Source organism: Canis lupus, chromosome 1, assembly GCF_048164855.1.
Source record: "Canis lupus baileyi chromosome 1, mCanLup2.hap1, whole genome shotgun sequence".
Taxonomy (NCBI): Eukaryota; Metazoa; Chordata; class Mammalia; order Carnivora; family Canidae; genus Canis; species Canis lupus.
This window is the reverse complement of record NC_132838.1, coordinates 41,961,938-41,976,454: the sequence shown is the minus strand read 5'-3', so window position 1 is coordinate 41,976,454 and position 14,517 is coordinate 41,961,938. Positions and strand designations below refer to the sequence as shown.

At 44.8% G+C, this 14,517-nt stretch overlaps 1 protein-coding gene across 2 annotated transcripts in view; it reads right to left on the bottom strand.

Moving 5' to 3' along the window:
• The window catches only part of PLEKHG1 (pleckstrin homology and RhoGEF domain containing G1), a 224,429-nt gene extending 212,497 nt beyond the window's left edge, over positions 1–11,932 (bottom strand). Inside the window, exon 1 of one of the 2 annotated variants that reach the window (XM_072827783.1) lies at positions 11,781–11,932. The gene's annotated coding sequence lies outside the window, so the exon portion shown is untranslated. Of the gene's footprint in view, positions 1–11,287; positions 11,388–11,780 lie in introns of those variants that run through there. The other variant, XM_072827755.1, reaches the window with a different exon arrangement.
• Positions 11,933–14,517: the final 2,585 nt, after the last annotated feature.

Here is a 14,517-nt window from a genome sequence, read left to right as displayed (position 1 = left end):
TCATGAAAATATTCTGAGGCCGGAGCTTGTTTGACATATTTGGGAACTGCGAAGAGGCCAGTTTGCTGAGGCAGAGTGAGCATGTGAGGAAGAGCAGGAGATGGGATCAGAGACAAAGAGGGGAGCAGGAACCAACTGGGGAGGGTCTTGGAAGCTGTTTCACGGATTTGCTTTTGACTCCAAGTGAGTTGGGAAGCCATGAAGTGAGTTGGAATTGGCCAACCAAGGGACAAGATCACTTTGGCTGCTGTGTAGAAAAGAGATAGTAGAGAGCAAGGAGACCAGGTAGGAACCTATTGCACAAATCCAGGGAGAGGGGGCAAGTGAATTGGACCCAGTGGGGACAGTGAAGTCTGTGAGCAGTAGGATTCTGGATGTTCTAGAGGTAGAGCCCACAGAGTTTATCTACTGGACCTGAGATAGGAGAGAGGGAATGTGATCAGAGAAATGGTAGAGGCTCTCCATCTGGAACTTTTATCTCTATCTTAAGTTCTACCATCAACCCTTCCTTTGGGTTAAGCCATTAGAAGGGGCCCCAATGACGATGTATTCACTGGTCAAGTTTGTGTTCTAGATAGATGAATCAATGCTGGCTCAACAATTACTCTAACGGCCTAGGCAAGAGATAAGTGTCTAAAAGGACGGGATGGGAGGCATGAGTGAGTGAATATGGATTGAGAACTGTTTAGGAAGTCACTGCTAACTGGTCAAGGCAGGAGAGAGGAGGAAATGGCTTGCTGTGACGGGTGTATTATGGTGCTATTAACCAAGAATTGGAAAAGGAGGGAAAAAAACAATCCCAGGAAGTTGGAGGTGGGTCTGGAAAGAGAGATTATGAGCCTAATTCTGGGTGGATGACTTTGAATCAATTGTGTAAAAGCCAACAGATAAATCCCAGGAGAAAAGTGGGAGGCTCGGATAGGCCTGCTGCAGTTTTTCCTCTTGATTTCTTTTGAGACACAATAGGGCCTCCCTACTTGAGCCAGAACATTCAAATCAGAATATTCTAAAAGAAATTTCATTTGATTCTTTCCTAGTAGGCCTAGTCAGTTACTAAAACGAGGCTACCAGAAGCCATTCCCTTCTAACATGAAAGGATCCTTCGAAGACCTGTCTTAATAAATTAAATTTGCAAATAACAGAACAATCATTCCACCACTTAAAACAACACTAAACAACATGATTTAGCTATATTGGTTTCTTTTTTCCGGTAAGGATGCTAAATTCTGAATATGAGAATAACAAATACAGACTTCTCAAACTTCTTTTTACATGCCTAAGCTTGAAGCTGGTAAATTAGAATGAAGGTTTTCATCCCAAACCCACACAATAACATTGAGCATCAGACTTCTCGGTCCCACTTTATCATGGAAATGGAGAGCTGGACCAAATTTCAAGTCAATCAATTGGTTAAAGGTCAAGGATGCCTAGTGACTATGCTCTGTACAGGGAATTCAAGGATGAATACGGCAGGATCTCTACGCCCCAGGAGATTCATGACCTACCAATAGGTCTGAGGTGCCCTCCCCATGCATTAGAAAGCGTGTTTATAGAGTTGGCATAGGGCTAATATCCTGTTTGGAAAGGCAGAGCCATCACTCAACTGCTGGAACATTAGAGAGACTTCTTAACACTACAATTTCTCTGATAGTTGTTTCTGCTCCAGAATAAACACTGCTGAGCTTCCAAGTGCACTAAAAACCAGGGAAAGGCAGGCAACGAACATACATACTTATAGAGCACCACATTTACTGCACACCCATGCAACTTTCAAACCAATAGCTACTAGACTCCTCTTGCAGAAAATCATTTGAACACAAACACTTTGCTAAACAAATCTTCATGAAGTGTGAAGTTGAAGAGCCTCCGAATTTTTCTGGCAAATTTCTCTCCTCCTTTCATTTTCTTCTCTTTCTCCTTTCCTTACGCCTCCTCCTTCTTCAAATATTTAGCAACCTACTCAGAATCTCCTTTTTTCAACTAATTTGTGAAAACAAAGAATTTGGCCCAGATTTCGTAATGCTCATTTTACCCAGTAAAAGAAAAATTATTTTGTTCAAATACTTGCTCTCAAGGAGCTCACAGTTTAGCGAGGGAAGGCAGACCAACTAAATGGTTATCAAAAATACCACATTGTAAGCACTAGAAATGAGGTAATGAGGATGCTGAGGAGCTGGAAGGAGGGGATACTTGGCCGCGAAGGGGTGTGGGGGAGATGAGCTGATGCATCATGGCTTCACAGAGACTGGCAGCCATGTGCTGCTTTGGTTACCCCATCAAGGGGAGCTGAGAAAGAGAGGGTGACGGAACTGACCATGGGGACTGGTAAGCACAGAGGTCAAAACAAGTAACAGTAGCCAGGCTGCTTCCTAACCCCCATAAATTCCTTCTCCTTGAGCTGTACCATCTTGGCTGACATTCCAGTTCTGAATCAACCCGCTTCTCACCACCTCCTCTGTGAGCATCCTCTGTACCCCTGCGATAGTGTTCCAACTGTTCTACTTGTTTCCAGAACTTTCCACTGTAGTCCTTTCTCTGCACAACAGCCAGAGTGATAATTGGGCATTCATCTTGTCACTCCCCTGCTTCTTGCTTTTCAGTGGCTCCGCATTGCACTTTTAAACCATGATGAAGACGTCTGACAATCTAAAGATCTACACAATCCAGGTCCTGCCTACCGGTCCAGCTTTACCTCCCCACTACTGCTGCTTCCCTATCTCGCACATGTAGCCTGTCTTTTTCCCCCTAGAACTCACCAAGCTTATTCCCCTTAGGTTTTCCTTACTTCCCCCCCTCCCCCGCCTAGAATGTTCTTCCTTCAGATCTTCTCAGGGTCACATATTATTTAAGCCTTGGCTCAACGTAACCAACTCAGATAGGCTCTTCAGACCATCGGGCAAAGAGAGTGCCCCACTCCCATTACATGTTTCCTATCTTCTTTTCTTCAGAGCACTCGTCACACACAGCTTTCCCTTCACTCCAGATTTGGTCTGTTTTGTTCAATGTATTCCCAGAATTTAGGAAATTATCTTTGTTGAATAAACTAATTCTAATCGGAATGTTCATGTATAATGAATCTCATGTCTCCACTACAGTAAAACAAACCCAAAAGAATGTGTTCTTCTTCCTTCTCTCTTACCATTGGCTTTTGCTTCGGTTATTGTCACGTTGGTTTATTGTTCCAGCATGTAGTAGCAGGGAAAAAAAAAACTGGAGTGTGACACCCATTGAACATAGTTAAAAGAGCCACTACTTAGCAAGAGCTTATTATTTACTAGGCACTGCACATACATTGCATGTTTAAATCTCATGACATCTTCATTATGTGGTTTTATCCCCATTGCAGAAGGCATTTTTGAGTAACTTCTAAATGACATACACAGAGTGCCTAGTTCCAGGCTATCCCCCCATCCCGACTCTAAGCATTCAAACCTTAGAAGAACAAGTTAATATTTTCCATGCACACCATTTTTCCTATCACTGATGCCACAGAAAGAGTGTTTGAACTAGTACTACAAAAAGGAAGTAAAGAGAATAAGAAAGTATGACATTTGATTGCCGTATCTATTGGGCGTATTGGAGTATCAAATAAGAATCTTCTCATTGGCATATGGCATATAGTTTCTGAATATTTACAGAGTACGTTTATTGCATATATTAGTAATCAAAACCAAGGGGATTTTTAGGATGACTGTTGCTAGCTATTATGTCTTTAGTTCATACAGACATATCTCTTCTTCATTTACATAAGAAGGTAAAAACAAATACCCGTTAACTTCCTATTTGGAAATTTCTTGAACTATGTAGTATTAGATTAGATAGTTTCACATCTTGATATGGTTGACCATAGAGAGAAATAAATATCTTTTTGCTCCTCAGGGGTATTCTGTATTTTGAAAGGCATTGTTTTTGTGGGACTCATGACAAATTAATTTTTAGAGGTTCATGGTATTTGCTTTCATATCAGGGCACCTTCTAAAAAGAAAGAAATAACAAAAAAAAATCAAGAGTGCTTCATAATAATGATAGTTTGTGGAACTCATCCGGATTGTAAGTTCCTAAGAGGTAATGTCTTACTGTGAGAGGGTATACCATGGGCCACAGGATTCCATGTGCCACAAAAACATTATTTGCACATTACTTTCCTTACCATTTTAGCTTCAAGATCAGATATCATTAAATATTGTGATTAAATGGCATTCCTTAGAGCTTAACCCAAACAACTGTTAAAGGAGAGAGGGGAAAATAAGCATTTATCTCATATACACAGTGAAGAATAGTGGAAAAAAGCCAAGACCACCAAGATTTTTCTCCATAACTATATTCCAAAAGCTTCCAAATATTTCCCCAAGTACTTTCCTAGACTAGGCCAATCGCAGGCCGCCCATCCACATGCCCATTTCCCATCGGTCTCCTGCCCACTTCATCACTCTTAGAGCTTCACCCTAATTATTCCTCAGCAAATCTCCAAAAAGTCTGATCTATGATGGAAAGGCATAAGGTAAGAGAACGTTTTTCTTTCAAAAAATTAACTTCTAAGGACTACTTCTGTTATGTTCCTCTGTGTTCCACTAGGTAATCCTATATTCTTTAGTCTGACTCTTAGGCTCCATAATTCATGTGTTTAGTTGATGCACATTTTAAGAACTGTGAGACACCTGAATATTTAGACTGTAAGCTGTTTCAGACCAGCTACCATATCTTCCTTTGGAGCAGCAATAATATTTTAGCACAACACAGATGCTTAAACTAATAACAGGTTTACATGGTTTAAAGGGAACAAACACAGGATCATATATTTATGCTCCAGATTACAGTCTTCCCTCTCTCCCCAGCACATCAGAGAAGCACAGATGTTAGTGTTTGAGGACCATGTGTAATCACACAGCCCCGGGAAGCTGAACTCTGTGATGGCCTCAGTTCAGTGCCCCCACCCCTTCCTCATGGCCTCACGTCTTCCCCCTTCCCCCCACCTCGCCCCCCGCCCAGCCAGCTTTTTAGTCACAGGTTGGAGCAGCTTTAAATCATCCTAAGGCTGGACTGTGGTTAATGTGCATCCCTGGAATGCCTACAGATGACCTTTCCTTTGCATCTACTTGTTTGCAAAGCCTCATATTTCAGCTAGCATTGCTGTCGATCCTGAAGACCTCCTAAGACATGAGGGCTTCAGTCACAGGAGAAGGTGGAGGGAGGAAGGAGGTGACTCTGGAAGAGAAAAAGATCTGCACTTTGTCTCCTCCTTGGCCAAGCACTGACCACCCTGTCGGGGGAGCCTGGAAGGGGGAGCATGGAAGGAAACTTTGCAGGGGCTTCTGTGGACCAATGGGAGAGGGTAGGGCCCAAAGGAACAGACCCCAGGAAGGTCTAAGGCATGCTTACTATCAGGAGAATAGCATGCTGCTGCGTGCTAGGGATTTGGGTGACATGATGAAATTCAGACCGAAACAGCATGAAAGCACACTTTATGACAGCTAGAAATAGCCACGTATTGTCAAAGCTCCCATGGAGTCATCCATCCAGACATTGAAGAGTTAAAAGAATTTTGGACAGATGGAGAGAGCTGCAGAGGGAGAGACAATAAGGCTCCACACTGGGTGCAGGAAAAGATCTTGACGAGGATTCAGAGTTTAGAGGGTGGTCAGAAAGCAAAGACTTAAGCAGTATTTTACTCTCTGAACAGGGAGAAGGGTGGGGAAATATGGGAAGAGAACATTCCTTGCACTGGGTGCAGGAAAAGATCTTGACGAGGATTCAGAGTTTAGAGGGTGGTCAGAAAGCAAAGACTTAAGCAGTATTTTACTCTCTGAACAGGGAGAAGGGTGGGGAAATATGGGAAGAGAACATTCCTTGCAGTGTGAAAACCTGGAGACTTGCCAAAGGAGGAAAGGGGGTTGATTCTAAATGAAGCCCCTTCCACTTCATTATCAGAAAGGACCCACTTGGTCAGAGCAATGATCAGCCCCTTGGGAGACAGAGGAGAGAAGGAGTATTTATGTTAAATTAACTCTAGAAAACATAAGCTCCAGTTAATGCCTTCATTGCCTCTAGAAAGGCATTTATGTGCATTAAAGATTCACACATCCCTGCAGACAGCTGCCAAAAGGAATTATCCAGCTGCAGAAGCCACTCGACTTCATTCCTACAAGGTATGTGTAGGTCAATTCCACTTAGACAGGATTCTCTAATATGCTTTGCTCGTTTAAATGACCGAAGTGAAAGTTTTAAACTCGTTTGAAAACACATCAGATCACAAATGTCTTATGAGGCTTGCAGTGTCTTAATTTACTATATGCTTAATTTATCTTTGGCAGATCTGAGTTAACTTTTAAGAGCTTTGAAGCAAAAGAGAGAAACTCGGAATATAAAGCACTAGAGCCCAACCTTGTATGCAACCATAGAGTAACACTAATGTATTCAATGGATATTTACTTAGCAACAAACATCAAGAAATTATATTGATGTTAAGATGTACATTTCCCACACCTTAAGGATGTATCTTATAGGAGAGGGTATCAATTTTATTGACACTTTTTCCTCTTCCTTAGTGGGATCTTAAAAGATGGAGTATTTCACAAGTATCTTTGATTTTAGGAGACAGGAATTCATCACTATCATTCAAGTCACAGTTCATAAATTGCCTTCTCTGAGAGGCTTCCTGGAGCACCGATCTAAGGCAGCCCACCCATCACCCTGATTCTTCCCCTTTAGTCATCCCATCTTCATGGAGACCACATCTCTTGTGTTCACCACTATGCCCAGAACTGGATCAGGCACTATTCTGGACATGGTAAGTTCTGAATAACTGGCTCTGGAATGAAGGAAAGTTGCCATTTATTGAGCAATTACTACATGTGAGACCATGAACTAAATGCTTTACAGAGGCAAATCTCATTTAATCCTAGCAATTTAGAGGTCATTCTGATTTCTGATTATCTACTTTAAAGATGGGATAGCAGATAGCAGCTTAAGTGGAGAAGCCAGGACTAGATACATCTTGACTTCAAAAGCTAGACCTAGAGGCACTGTGCTATTCTGTGTATCACATACAAAGCCTGGAAACAGTTCTGTGCCTGTCTGAAGATATATGGGAAGATCCCTGAAGCCACAGAGAAAAATAAAACTTCCTCCACCCTTGAAAAGTAATGTTCGTCTACTGAGGATTGCCATATTCCTCTGTCCTTCCAAGTGCTTCATGTGTAAGGTCCTGTGTTAATATAGAAGTGCAGATGTCTACATCTCTGCCTGATAAGATGAGGAGAGGCTCCACGGAAGTGATGGATATTTAAACTTTGTATCGAAGGATTCCACCATCGATGAGCAACAGCATAGCCCACTTAAGGCTCTGGACTGAGAAACATAGAGTATACATGGGAGGTGCTAGAAGAAAAGTAGGTTCAAGGGCTTTGGGTGCCATGCTGGGGGGTTTGAACTTCACTTCATATGACTGATACTCTTCATCGATAAACCATTTCAATGTGGGCTTTATTCCAACTCAGCTGAGCTTCTCTCCACCATTCAACATCCAGCTCAAGGAAGAATACTGAAATGTGGCACTGTCATTCCCATGTCAACCGATGGCTATGTCGAACAGAGATTTCCAAGGCTAGTGCAAAGAGAAAATAGAGAACAAGTGGAAAAAGAAATGACGAAGGAGACGTGACTCTAAGTTCATTTCTATCGAGTCTGCTTACATAGAGCCTATTACGTTTGTTATTTTTGGGTTTCTGCAAAAATACTGAAGGATACCCCAAACATAGCCTATTTTATTTAGGACAAAGATGGCAAACTATGGCTATAGGTCAAAGCCAGCCTGCAGCCTGTCTTACATGGCAGTCAAGGAAAGATGGGTTTTTATGTTTTTAAAGGACTGTAAGCAAACAATACTCCCCCCCCACACACACACACAAAGACTATATGTCAGAGGCATACATGTACCAGAAAACACTTGGTATCTCGCTCTTTACGGGGAAAGGTTTACCGTCTAGAACTTCTTATCGTCCTCATCCATCTCTATTCCGACACAGGTCATCTGAGTTAGTGTCTAATGTGACTGGACATGTAGAGAACTAGATCTATTTACCATCTCAAAAATTAAGGCCAATTCAGTGGTATGATAATTTATTGCTTTAGTAATTCCTCTTATGAGAATTCTAAATTTTTAGGCCATTATTAGCCTCACACCCATTTCAACTTTGTCTTTGGTATTTTAAAAAGACATCCTCCTTACACTTAAGGGCTTGCTAGCCTTTGGCCAACTGCTGTAACGGTTTTACCTTCTAATGCTGATGGTAAGTGGCTTCTGCAGGCAGCAGCCTGGTTATTAAAGCTTACCAAAACAACTTTCTTAATTAAAGACCCGTGAAAACTCTGACTCTCCTCCCATCGGGTTCGTACATCAAGCGGGTGTAGCTGGAATCTTTTTCAAAACTTAGGCTAGCATGCTTCGAGTTGCCTTTTTCTTTAGGAATGTATGGGATGGGGGGAAGGAAGAAGGTTATGGGTTTTCAGATCTACGAATGTAACATACTTTAGCTTTCCATCAAACAGTAATTCAATATTTACCGAGAGAAGATGTTGAAGCTTGGAAATTTTTACTTGGCTTATATCTCATCAGAAAAACATTTTTCGGTAACCTCATGTATACAGATTGAAAAGATAGCAAAGCATGACTCAAACATGAAAACTATTCTAGATATACAGTCAACTCCTAATCAGTGGGAGAGGAATCATCCAGGCATACTGGAAGCTGTTCTGCAGCATCTGGGTAACCTGTGGCCTAGTTATTTTACAACAAACCTGGGCCCACTCACTAGGAGGATTAGCCTATATTTCCACTATCTTTGTTAAAACATCTGTTGCTTTTCATCAGCATGAGCAATATAAAGCCGAACATGTAGCCATCTCTTAATTACTTGAAAGCTGGCTCTACAGTCATAAGTTCTACTTGGCACAGACACCCATGGCTCTGACTGCCCAAATGGTTTGGGGTCAGCTTTTCGTTTTACTAAGCAGGATTGATGTAGGCTGTGATGAAACATTAGTATTTGAAATGCCTGCTACCTACAAGTACTAGGCTGCTTACAGTCTTTGTCTAGAAAATGTTTCCATCTCTGCTGAACATATGACCATTTTGCTTTAGGACCCGTATTTTTCCCAAGACAAAAAAGACAAGTGATTTTTTTTTCTCTGAAAGAAGGAACCATCACATTTAATAAAAAAAAATATGTCTCTATGCCACCATCATTTCTAGGTAGTGGGGTTTGGGGTAAAGACAACTGAACCTGAATTAAATCACAGTTCTGCCAGGAGAGAACTATGTAACCTCCAGCGAAAACACTCACTCCTGGGACTTGGTTTATCAACAACAATCATCTTTAAAGCATACAGTGTGGCAAACACTTACAATGGATTATCTCATTAATAATCATCAATGCTCAGCATGACTCCACAAGGAAGAGTCATTATTTCCCAAATGTACAGAGGAAGAAATGAGCAAAGGTGAGATAATCCCAAGAGAGTGACCACCTATAATTGTTATATTTTCCTGATTATAAAATAATCTGTGTCTAAATAACTTCCTTAGAGGGGTCAAGGTCTCAGGGCTACAGAGCTACGGAGAGACAAATTTCATTCACAGTCAGTTAATTCCAGAGCACTTCTTCACCACTAGTGCTTTCCCAAATCTTTAAGATGTAGGCCTAGATCATCCGGGATCCATTCTATTTTTAATACTCCATGCATCAAAACATCCCTGCAGGAGGATTAAACGATGATAGTTGTTTGAAAGACCAATCACTAGCAATGAAAGCAGGAGGGAGGAGAAGCCTGCAAAAAAAATGGATTGCAGCCATTAAGAAACAGTATAGATCTAGGAATTGTTTTCAGTTTACTAAGAGCTCAAAAGATTTAGTGCCACTCAAGCATTCCCCATGTGTATGTGTCAGACTCTGAACCATTAAATCTTAATTAAATCACTTAAAAATCATATCCTCAAAGGAGAGCCAAATAGTACTGGTTATTCTTGGTTTCGAAAAATTATGTTGCTGCTTTCTATTGATTTGTTTAAAAGTGATTGTTTAACCTCTTTGCAGTACAGATCGAGTCTCCCATGGAAATATTTAAGCTTCTACCTGGTAATATCATCTATATTAAAGTCACTGAAAGAACTGGTACCCATGGTACAGAGGGAGGTGAGCAGGGAAAACTGATCAAGGAAAGCATGATTTTTAGGTCAGGGATTGGACTTTGAGATAATTGTTTCTCACTCTGTCCCTCATCAGGGAGCTTCAGAGAGCAGATGCGGGACAGAAAGGGATGGTCAGGCAGTGATGGCTGTAGAGGACCTACTGAGGAAGAGGTCAGCGAGATGGGACAACTCTGGGGACATTTCTTTGGGTGGGGTTTGGTGGCTTGACAGGGGCCTCAAATAGGACCAAAAGGAAAGCGAAGAATTAGGAATCCGGACTCAAAGACAGTGAAGGGTCATATGTCAAACCATCACTTTCGTATCTAAGTCTTGAATATTGTGGCTCAAATAAATATCCCTGGGAGGCGAGGGGGAGGGAGCACGAAGCTTTAGAAACTCTCTGGTTCATGCACATCACTTTAGGGGAAGCCAAGGGCAGCAGAGCTGGAGCAGCCTGCTCAGGTCTCAAGTCAGGACAGAGGTTTCTTATTCCCCGACATGAAGGGCTTGGAAAGGTTTCAACAAGCGACTACTCAAAGTCCAAAGCCTATAAATTCTTTAAAAGTAAGCCAACCACAGAAACTGAGAAGCCAGCTGATTTTAACACTTGATAACTATTTTCATAACATTGCACGACCTTTCTAGGCCCGGAGTTCTGTGAGATGACAAATTTGACCTGGAGTCAACATTCTGGAACGCCTCCTGGCTGAAGAACGAAACGCGAGGTAGTCCTGTATCCGCCCGGTCGGAAACCCCCGACCCCGCCGTCCCCGAGCTCCACCTAGCCTTCTGTGATGCCTGGCGTGGGACTCCCACTCAGCGACTTCAAAAATATGTGCGGGAGCCACGGCCGCTGGGGGGTGGTCCACGGGAGCGTGGAGGAGCAAGCAGACCTCCAGCAAGCAGACCCCAGCACCCGCGCCGGCCCTCGTGGCTGCAACGCCGCGCACGAAACCGCAGACCCTGGAGTTCCCCGGGTCGGAAGCCTCCGCACGCTCCTGGTTTAGGAACCAGGCTCTCAACGGAGGACACAAAGGAGGCTGGCTGTCGGGCACCCCCCGCACCCCCGCCCCCCCCCCGCCCCGGCCGAGCGGTTCCTACCAGGGCGGGGGTCCCCCGAGCCCGGCGCGGCGCCCCGGCCTCTGACTCCCGCCGCGGTTCGCGGGCCCCGGGAGGCCGGGTAGACCTCGGGGGCCTGTCCCATCGCCGCGTCGCGCGCTCGGACCACCTTGGGGCTGGGCTCTGCGACATCCCGGGGGACGCGGGAAGCCCTTCCCGGGGCCGGCGGGGGGCGGGACCGCGGCGCCGGCAGATGCAGGCTGCGCCCGGGCTGCGGCCGGCACTCGGGGGCCCGGGGACCCGCGCCCGGGCGGCGGCGGGTCGCCCCCTCCAGGCGGCGGCGGGCAGCGGGCCCCGGGTCCCCGCGGCGGGGGCGCGCTCCGGGAAGCACCGTCTGCCCGCACCCCGGGGGGGCCCACGCTCCGCCCGCCGCCACCTGCGGATTAGGGGGCCGGGCCGAGGCTCCCGGGGCTCCCGGCGAGCGGTCCCGTCCCTGGAAGACGACCCCGGGGGTCGGGGCGCAGCCGGCGCTTACCCGGAGACGCGCGGCTCCAGCGCGGGGGCCGCGCTCGCAGGTCGGCGGGGGTGAAGCTGCGCGGCGCGGGCTCGGGCTCCGGCCCGGCTCCGGCCCGGCTCCGGCTCCGGCTCCGACTCCCGCTCGCGCTCCGGCTCCGGCTCCGGCTCCCGCTCCCGCTCCGGCTCCGGCTCCGGCCCCGGCTCCCGCTCCCGCTCCGGCTCCGGCTCCGGCCCCGGCTCCCGCGCTCGCGGAGCGCCCTGCACCGCCGCTCGGGCTCGGACTTCCTCTTCCTCGGCTCGGCCGCGCCCGAACCCGCCCCTCCCAGCGCCGAGATGCGGGCTCCGCCGCCGGGAGCAGCGGATCTTCGGTCCCTCCTCCCCGCGGCCCGGGGCGAGCAAGGTGGGGAGGAGGAGGGGGGCGCCGAGGAGCGAGATCAAGCACTTGGACTTGTCACTGGAGCGTTGCCAAAGAGCGCAGTCAAATTACAACCCCTGGGGAATTTTTTTTTTTTTTTTTTTTTTTAAATCCCAGCTACCGTTTTCGCAGACACATCATTTTTTTCTTCATTTTCCGGGATCTTCGGGTCTAGCTTTCTCTTGGACGTGATAATTTCCCTTCGATTTCCTTAAAATAATACCCCCAAATCATTTTTTAAAGTCAACATTCTAGTATTGCACAGAAGCTTTGGGGTAATACTATGCAAAAAGGGGGGGGGGAAGCTCAGGTTTTCAGGCATCATTACCCTAATCACCTGAGTTAATGTACCAAATAACTTTTGCTTAGAGAAAGTAAAAGTGAAAAGGAGAGAAGTCTAACCTTTGTAATAGCCTGATAAATGTTTAAAGGCGCCGGCTCTGTAGTAAAATTATGACTTCAGTCAAAGGTGCCTAGGATCACCGCCAAAGGCATGCGAAGTGGTTTCTTAACACTTATCCCGTCAAAAGCAGACATACCCTGTTTGCCTGTTGACTCCACGAGGTTTTGTAATTTGTAGGAATGCATGCCCACATTACTTGTTTACAGACCTTAAGCTTTACCAGTTATTAGCTTTGTGACCTTGAGCAAATTAGTTAACTTCTCTGTGTCTCATCTGTAAAAGGGAGATAGTGATGGTAGTGCCTACCTTGGAGCTGCTGTGTGTGAGTTAAACAAGGTAATGTTCAGGAAAGGCTTAGGAGTCTAAACCTGGATAGATAGATAGATAGATAAATAAATAAATAAATAAATAAATAAATAAATAAATAAATAAACCTGGATAATAAAGCTTAGACACATGTTAGCTGTTACTGTTGTCAATTTTCTCCCTTTTTGTCTGCTTTTATGCATGTACATGAACGTTATAATAAAAATCTGAAACAAAATACGGTTTTGTGCAGTAAGAAAACACAGTGTCACAGTTCTCTCCCTACAATGTGCGGTTTATGCTCAGTTTTACAATTTATTTTGCCTCCACGACTGACTTATATTACCTTAAGCGATGAGACTGGGTTATGCTTGGACTACATTACCACGGAAGATTTGCAGTGAGACTAAAACAGATATTTGCCATCTTCAAAGCATCATTTCAGATGGGCTTGCAATAACCTTGTGAGGTCCATGAGACAGGTGCTAGCTTCTTTCCACAGACAGGAAATGGAGGCTTGGGAGGCTTACTCAGGACCCTTTCCAGTACACGGAGCACACACAAAACCTTGCCAATCACCCCATCTCTCTATGCTGTTACTCACAGTAGAAGTGAATGGGAATACCTCACACGTGTATAACACATTTGTAAACTAGTACCACACGGATGGTCTTTATCACTCCTGGGAGGTATGTGCCGGTCTCACAGGACACTCAAAGAGCCTCAGGCTCGAAGAAGCTAATTGATGTGTGTATTTGTCTTCCCGGTAGGGTGTTGGGGACAACTTGGAGAAGGGGCTAGAACTAGAACTAGGGTTTCCCAATTCCTGGCAAAATGCTTTCTCTGCTACTCTACTCCCTTATCCCACATACTCACACATTTCTTAGCACAGTTGACTTAGAGAAGCAGTGTGACCTGACCGCCAGCTGCAGACTGTCACCTACTAGCTGCTTACCCTTAGGCAGATAACAGTTCTGAACTTTGGTTCTTTATCTTTGGAATGGTTATTATTCAGTTCATCTCAGTTTATTAATGAGGTGAAACGTGGGAGGTAGAAAGTAGAAACAGGTTCACGGAATATCTTCTATTGATACTGAGCGCCAAGTGCAGCACCAGGCACCTAATCTGCATTGTCATTCCTGATTTCCCAAATGAATGCACTCCACCCTGCAGATCATCAGAGGAGATCTTGAGATCACCTGGTCTATCACGCCGCATATCTAGTTTATTTGTGTGTGCCCAGCACTTTGTGCCTAACACAATAGATATAAAAAGTTCCGTGGGTGGGTAGGTGGTGGGATGGATGAAAGAAAGAGAAATGCAAGAGTTGTAAACATGCTATTATGTAGCTAGCATTCCATGTTAGTGATGTGCTACTCTCTCCTTTAAGGAAAAGAATCCAATGGAATGACTTCCTAATGGTGCATCTAGAAACAGGAAGATTCTTTGGGTGAGAGCTTTTTTTTATTATTAATTCCAACGATAGTCAAGCTCAAACAAGGGAAAAAGAAACCACTTAAAAATATTTAAGAAAGAGAGATTTTATGCAAGGACTCGATTCCACAAGTGATGGAAGAACCAAGAATCCAAAAGGAGAGATGATGAGGAAGTCCAGAAATTACCAACAGCAGA